The sequence below is a fragment of the Aythya ferina genome, assembly GCF_964211825.1.
Source record: "Aythya ferina genome assembly, chromosome: Z".
Taxonomy (NCBI): Eukaryota; Metazoa; Chordata; class Aves; order Anseriformes; family Anatidae; genus Aythya; species Aythya ferina.
In genome coordinates this window covers 68,542,095-68,554,421 of record NC_140299.1, presented here as the reverse complement: position 1 = coordinate 68,554,421, position 12,327 = coordinate 68,542,095, and positions in this window count along the sequence as shown.

Sequence of the window (12,327 nt, the reverse complement as noted above, 5' to 3'; positions counted from 1 at the left end):
TGATGCATAAAAGAATTTACTGCTTCAAATTACAATAAAGAGTAAAAACTTAATGGAACAGCAAAGGCAGCCTTACTATGGATCTGTTAACCTCCATTTCCAATACAGTGCTTTCTAAAAGGTAAACAAAAAATATGTCACTGACTGAGTATGAGTATTAATCAAAAAGAAAAAACACTTACTGACATGCAGGGTAAATGCAGCCATGAGTAACACAAACAAACAAGAGCAGAAACCACTAACGTATTGGCATAATGTTGGCTTGTTTGTCATCATTGGGTTTGTTAAATAAAAGGAGAGAAAATGTGCCAAAAATATTCTATATGTATAGGTGGTTTTATGTAAGTGATTTCTTTTATTTTAAACTAATTTAGCCTGACACTAAAAACATTAAGCCTCTTCTGTTGGCCCTAAGCCTTCCTTTGTCCTGCTGAAGTCGTCAAGGATTGAAGGTGTACAACATCCAGCCGAAATGCAGCTATTACCTTTCAGCATTGGATATAATTTCACAGATTATGTGATGAAAGCATTTCCCAGGTGTCCATGAAATGCTATTAATAACTGAAAGAAGGTCATGAGGGTTTTGTCTCTGTGGAGTGTATTTTCATTTCAAGTAGTGCTTAAATTTATTCATTTCCACAGAGAAACACAAGTGCCAACCTCATAAGAACAATATTGGGAAACAAGAGGACACCTTTATTAAATTGTGGATCTGATCCTAATTTTGAAATCTGCAGATTTCATTGTACTTGAAAACAAAGTAGCTGCAAATAAAGGCAGCTCTGTCAAAGTGCTCCAAGACAAAATTTTTGGTTGGATAACACACACCCAGCTGAATCCACTGCCCCACGGCAAGCTGTCTGAGCTGAACCATTTTTTTTCAGAGAAAGAAACAAATCTAGGGACTAAACATCAAGAATAAGTTCGTTCTTGAGTTATTTGTGTTAGTAAGAAAATGCATTACTGTTGCTTCAGTGGCAACAAAACCATCCACATTCCCTAAGTAATCTGAATCCCCTAAAAGTGGTATCTGCAACACTCTTAAAATATATACATATATATAATTATAGTCTTTATGAGAATATTCCTCATCATGCATTGGCTGTTCTACCGAGTCTATGAATAACTGGCTACACATAAAGGTATGCAGGACTCGATCTGTTTCTCCAATGTAGAAATCTTTCAGACACAGGATGATAACATCCCTAAGAGTATTTTCTATGGTATAAGACATCAACAATAAGCTTAAATCTCTGATAAGCTTGCCTCTAAGGAAAGCAGCACAGAAGCAGAAAACCTCAAACTTAAAGTCCCTCTGATAACGAATTATCACATATACAATGTTTATTCTTATGAAGGGCAAATACACCCGCAGATGTGCAGATAAATATTTTCTGGAAGATTCTAAGCATAAACCTGATATATTCGAGTAATCATGTCTAAGCAAGCCTTTTTTCATGGCTACCATAAATGAAAGAGTGATAATGTCTTTATACAGAATTTAATCAACTTGGAATCATGCTCATTACCCTAAAAAGCAACTAAATCTGGTCATTAAAGGCAAACCATGGCAGCAAGTTAAAGTTAGGGTACCATGCTTTCTGTAATAAGAAAGTGTGTGCTTTGACCCTTTTATAATACATAACCTAGATAAATATATATATCACTTTATATAATTTATTTAATAATAATAAAAAAAATAAGGTAAAAGAGAGAATTCAGTCTTCCTACTGATTACCATGTTTTATATAAAATGAGAACCAAATTGTTTGTAAGCATGACTGGTATGTAAAGGAGCTGTAAATATGTATTAAAAATATCCCTCTGGAAAACTTATTCCCCTGTAACCATGAAAGACTTTGTTCATTACTACTAATTATGATTACTACTTCACCAGAAGAAAATGTCAGTTAACTTATTTATTCGTAACCATCAGGAAGAGCTAACCAGAAAAAGCTAAAAATCCTGAGTAAGGAGACTCCATTCCCCCCACAGAGAAATGTGAGCATGGAGCCATGTGCACTGCCACCACCAGAAGCCACCCCAGAGGGCTTGGCTGTGTGTGTTGTTTTGGAAGCACGAGTAAGAGCTTGCCTACATGGCGAACCTGTTGCAAAATAAAGTAGGGCACACTCTGCACGTACTGAATTGTTGATTCCCTACCAGTTTGCCACCCAGGCCCTCGTACTCTAGAGCAAGTCTCAGAAATGATTCTCTCAGCCCACACTTCAAGTGGGCTTACACCAGTAGACAGCCTTCACTAACTCTAGAGCCATCGCCAAGGACAGCACTTAAGAACCGAGCTCCCTTATATACAGCACACCTGCTGCTAAATGCAGGAGTCCTGTCCAAGCCCAGGCTGCCCTGTTTCAGTCCTTTCTCTTGCTTCTTGGCTTTGCACTTCAAAACTTGTTTGAACTTCTTTATACACACTTATGATTGCATAAGGAGAAAGGCTTGAAGGCTTTTTCTCCCTGGTTTTGAAGGAACTCATATCTGATCTTTGTCCACCTGCTCACAGAGCCTTATAAGCTGACAACAGGTAAAGCACAGAAAAGCAAAAGCAAGAGAAACTACTGGAATCCACACAGTGTTTTTTTCAGGATCTCTTTATATGAGAATTGTTACAGAAAATAGGTCAATCTCATCACTTATTCTCCACTTCTATCACTGACTCTGGCTTGCAGAAAAGACTGGAAAATTCAGGGAGAGGACCCAGGGTAGCATTGCTCAGGTCTGCATCTCCAAAACTACAAAAATCTCATTTTCTTATTACATTCTGCATCTTGCTGTAAGTTGCAAGCCTAGAAATATATTAATGTCATAGGACTGTAGAATGGTTTTGGTTAGAAGGGACCTCAGAGATCATTTAATTCCAACGCCCCTGCCATGGGAAGGGACACCTCCCAATAGACAAGATTAAAAAATAAATAATCAAAATACAATCACAGACATAGGGAATTTATTGCAAACCTTGATCTCATTCAAAAATTCATTCAGCAACTGCTTATCAAACCAAGCTGTTAAAACAAAATATAATAGAAAATTGCAAATGAATTCCTTCTTTTAATTTATTCGTTTTAATCTGCAACTCATTACACTTTAAATGCTACCGATAATACAAAATTGTGTTTACTTTTCATTATGATCTCTAATAAAGGGAGATACGCAACACTTTGAAGACAAAACTGTGAGCAAATCAACATGTTACACATTTCCAGCAGTGCTTCCAGCAGTGCTAAGAAGGAAAAATCAGATGGAAGAAGGCATACCTGGGTATTTAGTGAACTCCAACCAAAACAACATAATAGGGGTCATGAAGAAGAACTATAAACTGTTAGTATTGGAGATAGTGATTGGTAAAACAGTAGGAAGATGAAGTAAGACAGAAAAAAATCAGGTTATTTGGAGGCTTTAACAGAGAATGTGTCACAGGAACCACAAGAAATTGTTAGGATAATGTTAAGAACGCATTTGTATATTAATACTGGCTTTCATATTTTCTTAATATCAGTTTTCAAATAATACTTTTGGCTACTTTCCTTAGAAATCATTTCACCTAGCTTTGTTATTAAAATATATGTTATTAAAATATATTATATTATATTATATTATATTGTACTAGCTTTGTTATGAAACAAATTCATCTGCTGTTTTACACAGATTTTTTCTATTTATTAATACAAAAGAAACCCCGAGTCTGATTTCTCATCAGAACTGTGTTAAGATTAAACAGTGCTCATGATGGATCAGTGTAGTTGTCCTTGGACACCTACTAAAGCAAGAACAGCAAATAAAAACTACAGTACTTCTCTGAAAAGAAAACCTCACTACTTCAGTTCTGCTTATCTAAGAGAAATCTGAGACTTTATGTGGACTCCTTTCATATGCATTTAAATTAATCAAGCTTTAGCAGGTCTGTGGCAACAATATACAATATACAATATAAAGGATACAGTCAGACTCCAGAGTTTTCTCGAAGGTCCACACAGATTTAATTAACTAGAATAAACTGTGAACATCTTAAGCAAAGCTCCTTCAGTTCCTACAGGTATGACATGACATGGAAAGATCAGGTCACCAGAAATGCTGTGGGCCACCTTCCAAGATTTACAAACAAAAATGATTCATAAAGTAAAGGTTCATTACAATTATTTTGCATTTATATATATAGTATATTCCAATGTTTTCTCCAAATGATTTGTGAAGTTCTGCTGCACAGTTCTCATAACTACCACGAGACAAAAGAAAAACAAAATATTTTCTAGTTTACAAAATGTACCCATCTAAATATCTACAATATACTCATATTTGAGATACATCTTGACTATTACTGAATGAGATTCTTTGTTATATTCTTAACTGTCACCCACTTTTGTATCACACCTCTGCCACCAATTGAAACACTTCCCAAAATCAGGCTGGCTGATATTTGTGCATCTGATTTTTATCCAGCATGTTACTTTGTAAAAGGACTCCATAGTAAATATATTTTTATTTATTTATTTCTTATTATTTCTTCAGTACTACAGTTGAGAATCCAAAGCTGTATAAGACATAGAATAGACAACAAAGAATAGGGACAAAAGGATGTCAGGAAAAAAAAAAAAAAGTATTTCAGAATGACCTGATAACTCAATCAGTTGAAACAGACTCTAGATTTCACAAGGACAATTGCTTAAGACTGAATACACTTTATCCAGGTAAATGTGATGCTGGGGCACTTTAAACATGACAAGCAGTTCTGCTTTCCTTACAGCTTTTGTTTTTAAAACAAAAACAAAACCAATGAAAAAGCAAGAGGTGCACATGCAGCATGCTAACAATTATTTCTACCATCAATCTTGGGAGCGGTTACAGTCCTACAGATGCAATCACTGCCTTCAGTGATACAAGCTCTCTGGATGTTTATTTTGGCACTTACCTGTGGAAGCTGCATTGATAGTGAAAAACTCACACAATGGGTGTGGACATCATGAGATCTGTTAAAAGATCTCTGCCTGCTAAAAGATATTGCAAAATGCTATTGTCTGTCTTTTAGAGCCTTGTTGGTGACTATGGGAAAATGGTTAGAATTTTGACTAATTTCATTTCCCTGTAAAATTGAAATCTGGTAGGTTTCATTATGATTGAAATTCTGCTTGACAGATGTTACCATTACAGAAAAGAAACCTTCTCCAAAAAGTTATAAAGGTATCAACATTATCAGGAGAGTTCAGGCAGTATGCAGCTACCTACATTGTTATTGAGAAGCTTGTCATGAAAACTTAGATAACCAATCAGCTCCAGAGTACAACTGGTCCTTGAGATTAGGCACTAACTTAGGTCTCTGAAGCTGTATTTTTCAATTTAGTGTTGCTATGCCCAGCTAATTGATTTAATCTCTCAGAGTAATTAATTGCCAACAGTGCTGTGCCCCACGGAGGCAGCTCTGTGGCTGGTGGGTTCTGGAACATGCTCATTCAGTGCCATGTGGAGCTTCTTTGCATAAAACACAATTTGAATGCACTGTTTAAGAGTGTCCACAGTTTTCAAAGGATATCGAGAACAGTTGCATTCGACAGGGTTTTTGCATCCACAACCCTTAAAATGTTTGCATACCAGCGTCAGCAGCAGCATGAAACTCAGCAGATTGCAAACCCTTCTCTCCAACAGCTGCACAAATATTCATGCAGTGGCCTGCACCGGGCTCTGTGCTGCAGCACTGACTTTGCCCGCAGCATCTAGTTAGGAAGCTTAACTCAGGTGTGTCCACTGGAGCTGCAGCAACCACAGTGTAAACACACCCACCAGCCTGTCTAAAAACTCCACTTTCACTGAAGTAATTGACAAGTTTAATTTGAAACAAACTGAATTGCACACTGACACATCTGGATAACTGTGTTTATTATAAGTTCGGCGGTTCTCTTACAGATGCTTGTTGCAACTGCTTTCTGCAAGCATATGCACATAACATTCAGGCCCTGCCTTTTCATCTAAACTTTTGAAACAGAGACAGTTTTTTTAAGGAGATATTGTCAAAACTGCTTAGGAGTTTTCCAAACGTCTGCTTCTTTAAGACTCTATGCTGAACAGAGAAGTCACAACGATAACACAAATTGCCTTATAAATGGAGTTCTTCTTCCCCATGGAGGTTGCATCACTGAAAAAAAAATATTAAAAAATTGTCTTCAGATATAACAGTAAAAACTCTCCCACTAGAATTAAATAATAATAATAATAATAATAATAATAATAATAATAATAATAATAATAATAATGTTCCAGTCATATTCATTTTACATTTTTCTTAAAGTATGGATTATTTTTTGATCTTTCTGATCCAGAAAATACATATGCATATGGCTAGCTATAGGTATGTGTATGGTATGCTATATCCAATTAAATTAAATGTATGTAATAGTAATATAATTTTGAAATGCAGAATCCATAAACAGAATCTTAGAATAATATGAATAGACACTGTGGGACTTGTTCTGTTCTTCCTGACCATTCAGATGGAGGATAGTATTAAGGAATCAAATTAAAGAAAACAAACAAACAAAACAAAACAAAACAGTTTATTGAGCACCAGATATTTCTATTTCATGAAGTGTAAAGTTATGGAAAGGCCCTTTTCTGATGTTGTGTTCTTTTCAGCTTTTACGTCTCTCATTTAGAAATCTCATATTAGAGTTCACATGTGTAACTGAACCACTGCAGAGTAATAAACTCCACAGTCTTTGTAGAAATCTTAAATCTCTGAAGAGACATAGTGCATACATAGAAATAAATCTATCACAACTAGCAAAGGTCTGTTGTCTCAGATGCCAAACAAATTTTAGAGCAAGAAGAAGTGTATATAACAAAAAAGAAAGAAGAAGGAGACAATTGCTTTACTTATTTCAGGAAAATAAATAAAAAGCAAGATAAACTTGTTTTCCAACTTCTTGCTTTTATAAGGATATGCTATTCTGATACTGTACTCTTATTGAAGTTATGAAAAATTAGAGTGAAAGCAAGATTAAATCACAATACCAATACCATGCCTTTGTAGAGCTTACACAAGGCACCTCCTCATTCTGATTCCAGTTCTCCAATTCTCGAAGCAACAAAGTTTCATTTTTTTTTTTTTTTTATGCTCTACACAGCATATTTTAATTAATACACCAGGAGGAAGCCAATAAATTAGCATAAACAACTGATGTTTAGGTGCAGGTCCATTGCCACCATGGTGCAAGACAGGTTACTGCAGGAGTAAGCACACTAGTAAGGCTGATTTTGGTAGTTCGTACTGTGACGTCTCCACAGCAAATTGCTGAACAAAGCTCCTCAGCCTCTTCAAGAAGTTTCATACTTACTTGCATAGACCTCAAGCTGCTTCCAGCCATGACCTTCTCCCCTTTTTGTACAAACACAGATTCACAGAATAATTTAAATCGGCAGGGATGCCTGGAAACATCTGCCATAGCACCCCACCTAAAGTGCTACCTGAGATCTGGCTGTTCATGTACAAGCAGCACAAATAAACCTGAGGAACTCGCTAGCACCAACAGTGAAATTTAAACCTGGAGTGCCAGTTGTCCAAATTAAAACCCTACCTATGTGACCTAAAATCTCATTTCAGTCAGCAGAACTCCCAAGTTTGTATTCACCTCTCTCAAATTAATTCAGTGTCCTTATCAAAAATACATAAGACAAGGTAGGAATCAATCACTTACTTACAAATAGAGAGTTATAAGGAGAAAAATTAAAGGTAGCAAAGAGAAGATGTGGAAATCCTAGCTCAAACATGCAATCCTAACTGTAGTGTCTTTTCTTTTGCTATTTGTTGGCTACAATAATAATAAAACTATCGAAGAGTGCTCTAAGTGAGATGGGACAACCTGAGCTCTCAAACAACTCCCTGGAGAGAAAGCACAAAGATCACTCTAAAGTAGTGCAAATGAGGTAAAGTGATCTGACACAAAACTACCTGCTTGAAGGAGGTACATACTGACATACTTTAAAGAGTTAGCATTAGACTAATTGTAGTACTTTTGCTTTCATCATCCTTTGCAATTCCATAAGATCACACAAAAAAATTTCTCTCTATATATACACACTTTATACATATTTTATATATACTTTATGTGTGGTCTTACAAGTATAATTTTTACTTATATGGAGATACTGTTAGGAATAATCCTGTTCTTTCCTGAACACCAAATTTTGACAATGACAGAAAGGATCTGCCTCAAATGTCACAGTGCTTGGCTGTATATTTTTCTTGTAGTCATTCCTGCAGAGAAATCTCTCAATAGTTTGAAGTGATTACCATTTTCTCAAACTAACAGGCTTTCATCCTTTTCATATTTCTTTATTCAATGTTCAGAATATGCAAGATAGTGTTTTTATTTCTATTTTTAGTTTTGTATTGTTTTCCAAAATAATAAACATTGCTTCTGTTTTATAAAACTATTCAGGAAAATCTGGGATAGACATATAGAATTTTTTGCTCTTTCATTTTTGCTTAATAGAGCCTGACCAAGAACTGATGTCTAGCGAGTGAATACTTCATTACTGACAATAGGTCTGGGACCTCATTGAGCTGCTGTTGTTTTTTCATCTGGAGTCAAGAGCAAATGCCTCAGCTATTTGGAAATGCATCAGTCCTATCAATAAAAAACCTTGGGGGAAAGGGGAGGTAACAGTAATTGAAATGCTGAATTGACAAGTAAGCGGTCATGAATTGCTTCCAGAAAACCTAATCCATATTCAATTAAATTTAAATGAAGCCTTTCTACAGGCTTCACAGTATAACAATGGAATACAGGAAAAGTATCACTCTCTTACGCCTCTTCCCTGTGCCTAGAGGTATTCTGTATTGAGTTTTTTTTTTTTAAGATTCGACTCTTATCAGATATTGTTTTTTTATCTGTTTATTTTTATTGTTTATTTATTTTTTTTAAGATTCGACTCTTATCAGATATTGTTCCCTAACAGTGTTCTAGCTGTTCCACAGATACATCTCATTATCAAATTTTTTTACCTCAACATGTATTATCAGATGCAATACCTGTATTAAACAGATACAATCTAGTCAAAATGTTCAAAAAACCAGCCTTATAAAATGAATGTACAAATATTAAATACATTTATAATGTAGATAAACTTATCCATCTGTTTATACAATTAGTGGATGAGATCCCCTGGGACACTGTCCTTAGGGACTGAGGATCTGATCAGAACTGGCAACTCTTTAAGGACAGTTTTCTTAGAGTGTTAGAGCACTCCATCCCCCTCTGTAAGAAATCGACCAGGGAAAGATAGGAACCCTGGATGGTTGATCAAAGACCTGTTGGTCAAACTGAGATGCAAGAAGGAAATCCACAGGCAGTGGAAGCAGGGACATGTGGCCTGGGAAGAGTACAGGGATGCAGTCCAGATACACAGGGATGGGATAAGGAAAGCCAAGGCACAGATGAAATTGAGCTTGGCAAAAGATGCAAAGAATAACAGGAAGGAATTCCATAGGTACATTGCTCAGAAAAGAAAACCCAAGGAGATTTTACCTCCTCTGATGGTTGAGAAGGTTGAACTGATAACAATAGACATGGAGGTGCACTCTAAAACTTTGCCTCAGCCTTCACTTCCAGTCAGGCTTCCCATGTCTCCTGAGTCCCTGAACACACAGATGAGGGCTGGGAAGCAAAGTCCCTCCCACTGTAAGTGAAGAGCAGGTTTGAGACCACCTGATTGAACAAAACAGCTACAAGTTTATGGGGCCCGATGCCATACATCCCAGGGTCCTGGGGGAACTCTCTTGTGTAGTTGCTAAGCCTCCCTCCATCAGATTTGATAAGTCCTGGCAGTTAGGTGAAGTGATCTCTTCATCGATGATCTGGATGAGGGCGTTGAGTGCACACGCAGTAAGTTCGCAGATGACACCAAGTTAGGTGCGTGTGTCGATCTGCTTGAGGGTAGGAAGGCTCTGCAGGAGGATCTGGATAGGCTGCACCGATGGGCTGAGGTCAACTGCATGAAGTTCAACAAGGCCAAGTACCGGGTCCTGCACCTGGGGCGCAATAACCCCAAGCAGAGCTACAGGCTGGGAGAGGAATGGTTGGAGAGCTGCCAGGCAGAGAAGGACCTGGGAGTGATGGTGGATAGTCAGCTGAATATGAGCCAGCAGTGTGCTCAGGTGGCCAAGAAGGCCAACGGCATCCTGGCTTGTATCAGAAACAGTGTGACCAGCAGGGCTAGGGAGGTGATCGTCCCCCTGCACTCAGCTCTGGTGAGGCCGCACCTCGAGTACTGTGTTCAGTTTTGGGCCCCTCACTACAAGAAGGACATTGAGGTGCTTGAGCGGGTCCAGAGAAGGGCGACGAAGCTGGTGAGGGGCCTGGAGAATAAGTCCTACGAGGAGCGGCTGAGGGAGCTGGGCTTGTTCAGCCTGGAGAAGAGGAGGCTCAGGGGCGACCTTATTGCTCTCTATAGGTACCTCAAGGGAGGCTGTAGCAAGGTGGGGGTTGGCCTGTTCTCCCACGTGCCTGGTGATAGGATAAGGGGGAATGGGCTTAAGTTGAGCCAGGGGAGTTTTAGGTTGGATGTTAGGAAGAACTTATTTACCAAAAGGGTTGTTAGACATTGGAAGAGGCTGCCCAGGGAAGTGGTGGAGTCACCATCCCTGGAAGTGTTCAAAAGACGTTTAGATGTAGAGCTTAGGGATATGGTTTAGTGGGGACTGCTAGTGTTAGGTCAGAGGTTGGACTCGATGATCTTGAGGTCTCTTCCAACCTAGAAATTCTGTGTGATTCTGTGTGTGTGATTGGTAAAAGTGAAACATCACTCCCATTTTTACAAAGAGTAGAAAGGGGAACCCAGGAAGTTATAGACTGGTGAGCCTTACCTTTGTGCCTAGGAAGATCATAGAACAAATCCTGGAAGCAATGTCAAGGCATGTGCAGGGCAAGGAGGTGATCTGAGACAGCCAGCACGGCTTCACCATGGACAAATCCAGCCTGACCAATCTGGTGGCTTTCTACGACTGAGAGACTCCATCAGTTGACAAGGGAAGACAGACCAATGTCATCTACATGGACTTCTGTAATGCTTTTGAGATGGTCCCACATGACTTCTTTATCTTTAAATTGGACAGATACAGATTTGAGGGGTGTGCTATTTGGTATATAAGTAATTGGCTGGATGGCCACAGACAGAGAGTTTTGGTCAACAGCTATATGTCCAGACAGAGGCCAGTGATGACTGGTGTCCCTCTGGGGTATCTCATGGGACCAGTGCTGTTTAATATTCTTACCAATGACATAGACAGTAGGATTAAATGCACCCTTAGCAAGTTTGCAGATGACACAAAGCTGAGTGGTGCAGTTGATATAACAGAAGGAAGGAATCCCTTCCAAAGGGACCTGGACAAACATGAGAAGTGCAACTATGTGAACCACATGAAGTTCAACAAATGGAAGTTTAAGGTGCTCAATCCCAGACATGAGTACAGAGTGAGAGAAGAGCTCACTGAGAGCAGCCCTGCAGAGAAGGACTTGGGAGTTCTGCGAGACAAAAAGCTCAACATGAGCCAGCAGAGTGTACTTGCAGCCCAGAAGGCCAACTGCATCCTGGGCTGCATCAAAAGGGAAGTGGCCAGCAGGTCAAGGAAGGGGATTGTCCCCCTCTGTTCTGCCCTTGTGAGGTTCCATTTGGAGTGCTGCGTCCAGATCTGGGGACCCCAGCACAAGAGAGATGGGGACCTGTTAGAGCAGGTTTGTGCACCTCTCCTATGAAGAAAGGCTGAGAGGGTTGGGGCTGTTCAGCCTACAGAAGAGAAGGCTTTGGGGAGACCTCACTGCAGCTTTTCAATATTTATAGGGGGCTTATAAAAAGATGGAGAGAATTTTTTTTACTTGAGCAGATGACAGGACAAGGGGGAATGGTTTAAAACTAAAAAAAGGAACATTTAGACTAGAGATTAGGATAAAATTCTTCACTCAGAGGGTGGCAAGGCACTGGAACAGGTTGCTCAGAGAAGCTGTGGATGCCCCACCCCTGGAGGTGTTCAAGGCCAGGCTGGATGGGGCTTTGATAAACCTGGTCTGGTGGGAGGTGTCCCTGCCCACGGCAGGGGGGTTGGAGCTGGATGGTCTTCAAGGTAACTTCCAACCCAAAGCATTCTATACCTCTATGATTCTATGATAACAAATCTAGTACATTCAAATTGCATAGGGAATGAGGATTTTGTGTATTATAGTAGCTTGTCTTCAAATGCCCCACTCTGCATTAATTTAGTTAAGTCATTGAAAATAAGTAGTCATTTCTGAATGTATTTTCATTGAATGTTATAACTTTCATGAC